The sequence below is a fragment of the Triticum aestivum genome, chromosome 7A (assembly GCF_018294505.1).
Source record: "Triticum aestivum cultivar Chinese Spring chromosome 7A, IWGSC CS RefSeq v2.1, whole genome shotgun sequence".
NCBI lineage: Eukaryota > Viridiplantae > Streptophyta > Magnoliopsida > Poales > Poaceae > Triticum > Triticum aestivum.
In genome coordinates this window covers 231279446-231291516 of record NC_057812.1, presented here as the reverse complement: position 1 = coordinate 231291516, position 12071 = coordinate 231279446, and positions in this window count along the sequence as shown.

The window sequence follows — 12071 nt, the reverse complement described above, 5'->3', positions numbered from 1 at the left end:
CTGCCATATATTTTGATGCCATGTTTGGCTGCTGTAGCATGTTCATCTTGTTGCATTTAGATGGCTACTTGTTGTAAATCGCAGAACATGGTCATATTTGAATTGCTTGCCGTTTCCAAACCGTAACTCCGATTTTGGTGTTCTTTATATTGTTTTCAAACGATTTCATCTCACGTTTCCCTTGGCACACTTGGATTTCCAAGTTGAGGCCAGGTTCATTCATACCTTGCCAAATCTTGCATATGCATCACATATTGCATCCCGCATAGTATACCATCTTTGCATCATGTTGTTTGAGTTTGCACGTGGTTGATTGTGTCCTTGTTGCTTATTTGTCTTGTTTGGGTAGAGCTGGGAGACGAGTTCGCTAACAAGGAGCTTGTTGAGTTTGCTTTCGAGGATCCAGTCAACTCTGATAACTTTGCAGGCAAGACGATCATACCCTCGAAATCACTACTATCTTTGCTTTGCTAGATGCTCGCTCTTTTGCTATGCCTATGCTATGGTGCCTACCACTTGCTTATCATGCCTCCCAAATTTCCATGTCAAACCTCTAACCCACCATGTCCTAGCAAACCGTTGATTGGCTATGTTACCGCTTTGCTCACCCCCTCTTATAGCGTTGCTAGTTGCAGGTGAAGATTGGAGACCGTTCCTTGTTGGAACATTATTTTACTTGTTGGGATATTATTATATTGCCATGTTATCTTAATGCATCTATATACTTGGTAAAGGGTGGAAGGCTCGCCTCTCGCCTAGTGTTTTGTTCCACTCTTGCCACCCTAGTTTCCGTCATATCGGTGTTATTTTCCCGGATTTTGCGTTCCTTACGCGGTTCGGTAATAATGGGAACCCCTTGATAGTTCACCTTGATTAAAGCTTTTCTAGCAATGCCCAACCTTGGTTTTACCATTTGCCACCTAGCCTCTTTTTCCCTTGGGTTTCTGGAGCCCGAGGGTCATCTTATTTTAAACCCCCCCCCCCCCCGGGCCAGTGCTCCTCTGAGTGTTGGTCCACCTGTCAGCTGCCGGTGGCCACTAGGGGCAACTCTGGGCTGGCCTACCCGTACCTAAGACAATCTGAGTGTGCCCTGAGAAAGAGATATGTGCAGCTCCTATCGGGATTTCTCGGCACATTCGGGCGGTGCTGCTGGTTTTGTTTTAACTTGTCGAAGTGTCTCGAGGAACCGGGATACCGAGTCTGATCGGAACGTCTCGGGAGGAGGTCTATTCCTTCGTTGACTGTGAGAGCTTTTCATGGGCTAAGTTGGGACTCCCCTACAGGGATTTGAACTTTCGAAAGCCGTGCCCGCAGTTATGGGCAGATGGGAATTTGTTAATGTCCGGTTGTAGATAACTTGAACCTTAATTTAATTAAAATGAATCAACTATGTGAGTTGCTGTGATGGTCTCTTCTCGGCGGAGTCCAGGAAGTGAACACGGTGTTGGAGTAATGCTTGTGCAGGTTGTTCTCTAGTTTCTCGTTCGCGCTTTGCCTCCTCTCTTCTCGCTCTCTTTTGCGAACAGGATAGCCACCATATATGCTAGTCACTTGCTGCAGCTCCACATATTTAACTTGCCTTACCTTTAAGCTTAAATAGTCTTGATCGCGAGGGTGCGAGATTGCTGAGTCCCTGTGGCTCACAGATTACTTCCAAACCAGATGCAGGGCCTGATGATTCCGCTCCAGATGGTGTGCTTGAGCTCAAGTGGGAGTTCGACGAGGGCTCTCAACGATACTACGTGTCTTTCCCTGATGATCAGTAGTGGTGCCCAGTTGGGGGTGATCGGGACCGTGTCGCATGTTGGATTATCTTTTATTTTGGCGCCGTAGTCGGGCCATGAGTGTTTGAATGTTGTAATGTTATTTATGCACTTTTATTGATGTGGCGAGTGTAAGCCAACTATGTATCTCCCCTTTATTATTTATATTACATGGGATGTTGTGAAGATTGCCTAACTTGCGACATTGCTTTCAATGCGGTTATCTCTCTAAGTCGTGCCTCGACGCGTGGGAGCTATAGCCGCATCGAGGGCATTACAGTGCCCCCCTTTCCTTCCCCCCCTCTCCTTCCCTCTCCTCTCTTACTCCCACATGGAAGGGGGGAGTAGGACTCCTCATGGGGCGCGCCTAGGGTGGCCGGCCCCCTCCCCCTCCTCCACTCCTTTATATACGGGGAGGAAGGCACCCCTTGGAGACACAACAATTGATCTCTTGGATCTTTTAGCCGTGTGCGGTGCCCCTCTCCACCATAGTCCACCTTGATAATATTATAGCGGTGCTTAAGCGAAGCCCTGCGATGGTAGAACATCAACATCGTCACCACGCCATCGTGCTGACGGAACTCTCCCTCAAAGCTTAGCTGGATCGGAGTTCGAGGGACGTCATCGAGTTGAATGTGTGTAGAACTCGGAGGTGTCATGCATTCGGTACTTGATCGGTCGGATCGTGAAGACGTATGACTACATCAACCGCGTTGTGCTAACGCTTCCGCTTTTGGTCTACGAGTGTACGTGGACACACTCTCCCCTCTCGTCGTTATGCATCACCATGATCCTGTGTGTGCGTAGGGAATTTTTTTTGTAATTACTATGTTCCCCATCAATCTTGTGATCACTTGACTTGGGTAGCAACGTGTGCCTTAGAATCCAGTTTATGGTAGGCAGACCAGACAACAAGTAGTGGACAGATCCAAACTTATGAGTATCCAGAGCAGCATCTGGGATCTCTTTGTACATGTTGGCCATTGTGTTGTGGTCTTTCTTCTTCTCAGCATAAATATCCAAGTCATCCTCACTTTCTTTTGGGCCTTGATCAACTGAGCCCATTCATCAACAGAAGATTGGTACCTGGTACCCTCAGACATCCAAATGATCTTCCCATCTGGATATAAATGGGCAGTGGATTAAAACTGCATGATCAACTCATCGTTCCACTTGGTGAGCTTCTGGGCCACAAAGGCATCAACTCCACATGTCTTGAAGCTATCATAGACACCTGGATAGTGATCTTCATTCTCTTGGATGTATTCGCAGTCAACCCATTTCATGTCACACATGATGGGCTTCTTGTCAAGCAACACTGTCTCATAAAAATCTTGCTGTTCTTTGGTGTGAAACCTGTAGTCCACAACAGTCTTATCCTGATAGCGTATGGATCAGACTGTCTCCATAGTCTCAATCTTGCATCCTTCCTGATTTTCATATTTTCTGCAACTGGATGTGCATCATTGTGGTCAGGGATCTTGGGTTTCAGCTTCCTTAGCACCTGAGTTTCATCTTCTTCAGCAGCTTCAAGCATTGGGGCCTTGTTCTTTTCCTCAGCAGGAATGTTTCTAGTGCTTCTCTTGGGTTTAGGCTTCTGAGCTGGAGCAGTAGCCTTGGGAGCAACTTTGGGCTTAGATGGAGCAGCCCCTGATCTAATTGCATCTCCCATGAGCTTTTGAGTCTTAGGAGCTGGTGCAGCATCCTCTTCCTCTTCATCATCATCTCTCATAATTGATGATCTACCAAGCACTCTGGCAGTGGTCTTCTTGACCATTTCCTTCCTTTTCTTGCCTTCTCCAACTGCCTCTTCATATGGCTTGGAGGTTTCAGCAGTGGATGCTCTGGCCTTAGACATGGGGACTCTCTTTGCTAGTGCCTTCTTATGCATCCCTGGCTTGACTTTAGCAGCTGAGCCATACTCCTTTTTAGCACCTTTTTCCTTGAAGTGGCCTCATCCTCAACAGCCACATAATCTTCATCCTATGAATCAGAAATTCTCTTCTTCCTTGTTCTGGTGTCTGCTTTGGGCAAGTTGCTTGGTGTGCTCCCGCTGCCATCATCATAAGAACTGGAGGGACCAGTGCCCTCACTCATTTGGACCTATTCTTCAGGTTTGTTCTAGCTGTCACTTTGGTCAGACATCTTGCAAGCAAACTGTCAGCAGACCCTGTGAATAGATTATAGATGAGGTAGAGTAGATGAGCATCACAAAGTACAGGAGTTTTGCAAAACAGATGACTTAAAAACTTAGTTTTAGTTCTTCACAGAAAGCATTTCGGGGCTACTGATTTGTAAACTCGGTGATACCGAAGTAGCTTTTGGGACCTAAACTAGTGAACTTGGTCAGACCGAGTCATAGTTCGGCCGTACCGAGACTGCTAGCGTTTCATAGAGAATTGAACTCGGTCACACCGATTCGTAATTTTCGGTCAGACCGAAAACGCATGTGCAATGGCCTAAGCCAAATCGGTGAGATCGATTTCTACAACTCGGTCGGTCCGAGATGAATTCGGCAGAGACCTAATCCTAAATTTTCAAATCAAAACTAATCTACGGGACATTTTCGCTGGACAGGACGATCTCATTCGTGGCAAGAATCATGGCAAAGCAATGTGCTAAGAATCAGAGTTATGGATTAGCACAAATATCAAGTTCGTACCCTAGTTTGGTGGAGAACTTGCTACGGCGGCAACGGCGGGGCAGATTGCCATTGATGGCAGTGGAGACCAGCGGCGGGAGGTCGCTGACGACGAGAGGATGATCCAGAGACCCGAGGAGGCAGAGTAGGTTATGCGCGGGCGAAGAGGTTTCGGAAAAATTTCCAAAATTTGACCCGTCGGTATATATAACATGACCCTGTCGGTGTGACCGAGCGGAACAACTCGGTGGCACCGAGATGCAAAACTGCAGGCGGTTACTGCAACTTGGTGTGACCGAAAGGTTCTAATCGGTTGCACCGAGATTGAAAACCTAGATCAACTAAGTGATCTCGGTAGGACCGAAAAGGATGAATCGGTCAGACCGAAATACACAAAGAGGTTTTGGAAGTTTAAGTCTATGATGAATTGGCAACTCCGAGTGCTCCTCGCACAGAGTGGTTCAAATCTGACTTGATCAAACTTTGTGATGTAGCATGAATAGAGTTTGGGACGAGAAAAGCATAGATAGCTAGAGGGAGTTCTTAGGCATTCTTGTCCATCCATTTGGCAAAAATAGAAAAGGCCAAACAATCAAAGCAACAAATGGATGTCCTCGAATGAGAAAAACATGCAACCAACATGCTCACACAATTAAAATGGCAAATGAAATATGTGACAAAGCATGCACAAACACTCTAGCATCTATCAAGCAATTGGCGATGAATAGGTCATCTATATATGAGTATATTGACTTAGGAGTCAAATGAGAACATTTGATCATAGGTCATACTCATTGTTTAAGCACAAGTGGGGTTACCACTTTTTCATAAAGCATTGTTATGTTCACACCGTTAGAGTTGCTTTAGCTCAATTGATTAGAGTAAAGCTCCCCCTAGATGTGATATCCCCCCTAAGAGGGATCAACTAACCTTGGGTTTTGTCGATGATGACTTCATGTAGGTGTTGAAGATGTGGATGCTCAATGTTGATGTAGATCATTCGGAGCAATCCTTTGGAGTGAGTTGCACTTTCAATACCTACACGGGTTAGTCCCACAAGCAACAAACAAGGATATCCATAGACATAGAGTGATGTGTACACAAGATGATGTCCATGGAAGCATTAGGTTACCTTGTCCCTTGTCTTACCAACAAGAGGGTTTGTGACTCCTTGAACTAGTGCAAGATATGAAAGTTGTTTGCACTTGTCCTTGCCAAAATGATATGAGTGAAGTATGTTAGCAGAGTCACCCTCAAGAACTCTCTAGTTCCTCTTCTTCGGGATCCACACCATGTTGATGGGAATCCTTGGAGTTGTAGTCGTACTTGATGACATGGAACTTAATGTAGTCTTGGGAACCCGCTTGACCAAGGCTTTGGGAGCTTCCTCGAATGCATCAATCTCCTCTTGAAGCTTGTCCTTGCCTTTTTGCTTGTGGTCTTGTGGTGGAAGATCATCTTGAGATTGTGTTCCTTTGAAAGAAGTAGGATCATACTTCTCTTGTTGAGGAACAAACTTTGTCTTGGGGTATTGATCTTATTCCCACTCAACTCCATTGGCATTGAACTTTCGTTCAAAACCAACACCTTGATTCTTCTGTTGTCTTCCTTCCTTGCGTACAATTTTCTCAAATTGCTTACTTCCGGCAAGGCTCTTGTAAACACCTTTCTCTATAATTCCCTTCAATAAGCTATTTTCTTGCTCAAGTGTAACTTGTCTAAGAGAATCATTAGTGGAATCAAGAGAGCTACTAGAAGCAACAACATTGAATTTAGCATGATTTTTGTTACTACTAGATGAAGAACCTTTCTTGTTCTTGTTGCTAGATTTAACTTGTGGCATGTAAGTAGACAAGAGTAAACGCTTGGCAATGTAAGAAGAGCTTTTCTTGCGAAGATCATCATTGATTGCCTTTAAAAACTCATGTTCTTGCTCAAGGTTGAGCTTTTCAAAGCGTAGCTTATCATGAGTCTTTAAAAGATCTCGATGATCTTCCAAGGTAGTTTCATGAGCTAACTTAAGAGTGTTTAGTTCTTTAGTTAGGCGCTCAATCTCCTTCTTATCAAAATCATTCGTTTTATCTTGATTATCATGATTAATAGCAAGCTCATCATAGTTTTCATAACTAGAGTTGTCAACAAGTAAATCATCATCTCCTAGCAAATCATCTTCATCACTATTGAAATCAACATACTCGGGGTGTGTTACCTTTGGAACTTTAGCCATGAAGCATCTCCCAATTCCTTCATTTGGTGAGTCAAATATGTCGAAGGAGTTGGTTGTCACGAGTGCTAGTCCGGCAACACCTTCATCTTGAGTATATTCGGAGTCAGAGTGATAACTTCTTTCGGAGCGATTGTCGGAGTCGGAACCGGATACCCATTCACCCACATGAGCTTGATGTCTTCTTTGTGTGTAGCTCCTTGATGACTTGTCCTTCCTTTCCGTGTCCTTGCTTCTCCGAGAGGGTCTTCGTTCATAACGATCATCTCTACTCATTCTCTCTCTTAATGGCGAGTCTTCTCTTCTACTCCTTCTTTTTGGAGAATCTTCTCTTCTTTTGTAGGGGGTCGTACATTCATTGGAGTAGTGTCTGGGTCTTCCACAATTGTAGCAATTACGCTCATGACTAGAATATCTTTTGTCATTGTAGGACCTTCACTTGGAACTCCTTTCCTTGCTTCTAATCTTGTAGAACTTGTTGAAGTTCTTCACAATTAGACTCAATTCTTCATTGAAGGTTTGCTTCTCACTTGATGATGTGGGAGTGTCACACGAGGCTTTGTAAGCACCACTTGACTTGTTGTGAAGCTCTTCCTTATCCTTGAGTGACATCTCATGAGCAACAATTCTTCAATAACTTCCGTTGGCTTGAGATATTTGTAATTGGGTATCATTTGGATCAATGTGCACACGGTATCATATTTTCCATCCAAGGCTCTTAGGATCTTCTTGATGATGAATCTATCAGTCACCTCTTCACTTCCTAAGCCGGCAATCTCATTAGTGATGAGAGCAAGCCTAGAGTACATTTCAGCGACGCCTTGACCATCCTTCATTTTGAACTTGTCAAGCTGACTTTGAAGCACGTCCAATTTCGATTCCTTGGCAGATTCGGTACCTTCATGCATATCAATCAAAGTATCCCAAATTTCCTTTGCATTCTCAAGACGACTGATTTTGTTGAATTCTTCGGGGCATAATCCGTTGAAGAGAATATCACAAGCTTGAGCATTGTATTGTAGCATCTTCAACTCTTCCGTGGTAGCTTCAAGGTTTGGTTATCTCCCATCGAAGAATTCACCTTGCAAGCCAATACACACAATAGCCCAAACGGCGGGGTTATGTCCAAGAATATGCATTTTCATCTTATGCTTCCAACTAGCAAAACTTGTACCATCAAACTAAGGACCTCTACGGTGGTAATTTCCCTCGCTAGACACCATACTCTCCTAGGTTGTGAAACCAAGGCTATGACCACTAAAATCTATGGAAATGAAAGAAAATGGAGACCAAAGCTCTGATACCACTTGTAGGATCAAAAGTATGTCTAGAGGGGGGTGATTAGACTACTTGACCAAATAAAAATCTAGCATTTTCCCAATTTTAGTTTTTGGCAGATTTTAGCAACTTAGCATAAGTCAAGCAATCAACCTACACATGCAATTCTAAGAGTATAGCAGCGGAAAGTAAAACAATCGCATATGAAGGTAAAGGGAGGAGTTTGGAGTGTGCAAACGCAATTGGAGACACGGAGATTTTTGGCGTGGTTCCGATAGGTGGTGCTATCGTACATCCACGTTGATGGAGACTTCAACCCACGAAGGGTAGCTGTTGCACGAGTCCACGAAGGGCTCCACCCACGAAGGGTCCACGAAGAAGCAACCTTGTCTATCCCACCATGGCCGTCGCCCACGAAGGACTTGCCTCACTTGGGTAGATCTTCACGAAGTAGGCGATCTCCTTGCCCTTACAAACTCCTTGGTTCAACTCCACAATCTTGATGGAGGCTCCTAGGTGACACCTAACCAATCTAGGAGACACCACTCTCCAAGAGGTAACAAATGGTGTGTCAATGATGAACTCCTTGCTCTTGTGCTTCAAATGATAGTCTCCCCAACACTCAACTCTCTCTCACAGGATTTGGATTTGGTGGAAAGATGATTTGAGTGGAAAGCAACTTGGGGAAGGCTAGAGATCAAGATTTATGTGGTTGGAGTGGAATATCTTGACCTCAACACAAGTGTAGGTGGTTCTCTCTTAGAAAATGTATGTTGGAAGTGTAGGCATGTTCTGATGGCTCTCTATATAAATGAAGAGTGGGTGGAGGGGTATAAATAGCCTTCACAGGAAATCTAACCGTTACACACAAATCACCAAACTCGGTAGGACCGAATCATGAAACTCGGTCAGATCGATTTAGTTCAAAATGTGAGCATTAGGATTCTCGGTGGGACCGACATGTCAACTCGGTGGGACCAATTTTGTTAGGGTTAGGGCATAACGTAATATCGGTGAGACCGATTACACAAACTCGGTGAGACCGATTTTGGTAATGGACTAATAGAGAGTTGGTCAGGCAAACTCGGTGGGACCGATTCGCTCATCTCGGTTGGACTGAAACGTTACGAAAGGGAAACAGAGAGTTTGCATTGCAATCTCGGTGGGACCGATCGCTCATCTCGGTTTGACCAAAATGTTACGAAGGGAAACATAGAGATTACAATCCCATCTCGGTGAGACCGAGATCCCTATCGGTGAGACCTAAAAGACTTGGGTTTCTGGCAGTGGCTATGTCAACTGAACTCGGTGGCTCCGGATAGAAAATTTCGGTGGGGACGAGTTTGACTTTTGGTTTGGGATATATGTGGATGTGAGGAAGTAGTTGAGGGCTTTTGGAGCATATCACTAAGCACTTTGAGCAAGAAACTCATTAAGCAACACCTCATCCCCTCTTAATAGTATTGGCTTTTCCTATGGACTCAATGTGATCTTGGACCACTTAAAATGAAAAATGTAGAGTCCTGAGCTTTGAGCTTGAGCCAATTCTTTGTACTTAGAATTTTGAGGGATCCATTTTTCTCATCCATGCCATGCCAATCATTGAGCTTTCCTGAAATGTTTATCTTGAAATAGCATTAGCTTAATTAACTATATGTTGTTAGGAATTACCAAAACCACCCAGGGATAGTTGCACTTTCAGTGTTGTCTTCAAACTCAGGATATATAGGTAGATGCTCCTTGTCCAGCAAGTAAGTCCCTGTGCCCATCTTAGAGTTGATGAGCTCCTGAATATGTGGAGCATATCCAAAACTCCTCTTTTGATCAGCAACAGTCCTTTTGATCATTTCTACAATCAAGCTCATAACTTTGAACTTCTGGGGAACATAAAAAAATTGCAGCATGTTGATGGAGTGTCCTCTGATCATCTTGTGATCTCCTGACTTGGGTAGCAATGTGTGCCTTAAGATCCAGTTGATCGTAGGCAGACCAGACAACAAGAAATGCACAGATCCAAGCTTGTGAGTTTCTAAAGCCTTATCAGGGATCTCCTTGTACATGTTTGCCATTGAGTTGTGGTCTTTCTTCTTGGTGGCATACACATCCAAGTCATCTTCATGTTCCTGGTACCCATGTGGTCTTTCTTAGCTTGACCCATTCATCAACTATGGACTGGTACCTGGTACCCTCAGACATCCAAACTATCCTCCCATCTGGATAGAAGTGGGCAGTGGAGTAGAACAGCATGATCAACTCATCATTCCATTTGGTGAGCTTTTGCCCAACGAATTCATCTACTCCACAAGCCTTAAAGTTGTCATACACTCCAGGGAAGTGATCTTCATTCTCCCGGATGAACTCACAGTCCACCCATTTCATGTCACACACTATGGGCTTCTTGTCAAGCAGAATAGTCTCATAGAAATCTTGTTGTTCCTTTGTATGGAACCTGTAGTCAACTGCAGTCCTCCTCCTAACAGCATAGGGATCAGACTGTCTCCACAACCTTAGTCCTACATCTTTCTTGATGTGCATGTCCTTAGCGACTGGGTGAGCATCATTATGGTCAGGAATTTTGGGCTTCAACTTCCTCAAAACATGAGAATCATCTTCTTCTTCTTTAGCTTCAGGCATTGAGGCCTTGTTCTTCTCCTCAGCAGGTATACTCCTGGTGTTCCTCTTGGGCTTCGGGGGTTTCTAAGCAGCAGCTTTGGGAGCAGACTTGGGCTTAGATGGAGCAGCCCCTGACTTGATTGCATCTCCCATAAGCTTCTGAGCCTTAGGAGCTGGTGCAGCATCCTCTTCATCCTCATCTTCTTCTGAATCTCTAATAATGGAGGATCTACCAAGTACTCTAGCATTGGTCTTCTTGACCCTTTCCTTCCTTTTCTTTCCTTCTCCAACTGCCTCTTCAGTTGGCTTGGAGGTTTCAGTAGTTGAGGCTCTGGTCTTTGACATGGGAATCCTCTTTGCTGGAGCCTTCTTGTGCATCCCTGGCTTTGTTGTAGCAGCTGAGCCATACTCTTTATTCAGCACCTTTTTCCTGGAGCTGACTTCTTCCTCAACAGCCACATAATCCTCATCCTCAGAATCTGAGGTCTTCTTCTTCCTTGTTCTGGTGGCTACCTTGGGCAAGTTGCTTGGTGTGCTCCTACTGCCCTCATCAGAAGTGCTAGAGGGACTAGTGTCCTCACTCATATGAACCTGCTCCTCAGACTTGTTATGGCTGTCACTTTGATCAGACATCTTGCAGGCAAACTGTCAGCAGACCCTGTGAATAGGTTGTAGATGAGGTAGAGCAGATGAGCATCACAAAGTGCAGAATTTTTGCAAAACAGATGACTTAAAAAACTCAGCTTTAGTTCTTCATAGAAAGCATTTCGGATCTACCTATTTGTAAACTCGGTGATACTGAAGCAGCTTTTGGAACCTAAACTAGTGAACTCAATCAGACCGAGTCACAGTTCGGTGGCACCGAGACTGCTAGGGTTTCACGGAGAATCGAACTCGGTCACACCGATTTGCAATTTTCGGTCAGACCGAAAACGCATGTACAATGGCCTAAGCCAAATTGGCGAGACCAATTTCTACAACTCAGTCGGTCCAAGATGAGTTCGGCGGAGACCTAACCCTAAATTTTCAAATCAAATCTAATCTACTGGATGCTTTCGCTGGACAGGATAATTTCATACGTGGCAAGAATCATGGCAAAGCAATGTGCTATGAATCGGAGTTAAGGAATAGCACAAAGAGCAAGTTCATACCCTACTTCGGTGGTGAACTTGCTACGGCGGCAACGGCGGGGCAGATTGCCATTGACGGCGGCGGAGACCAGCGGTGAGAGGACGATTCGGAGACCCGAGGAGGTAGAGCAGGTCACGCGTGGGTGAAAGGTTTTGGAAAAAAATTCCAAAATTTGACCCGTCAGTATATATAACCTTACCCTGCCGGTGTGACCGAGTGGAACAACTCGGTGGCACCGAGATGCAGAACTGCAAGCAGTAACTGCAACTCGGTGTGACCGAAAAGTTCTAATCGGTTGCACCGAGATTGAAAACCTAGATCAACTTAGTGATCTCGGTGTAATCGAAATGTATGACTCGGTCATACCCAAATGCACAAAGAGGTTTTGGAAGTTTAACTCTATGATGAATCGGGGACTCCG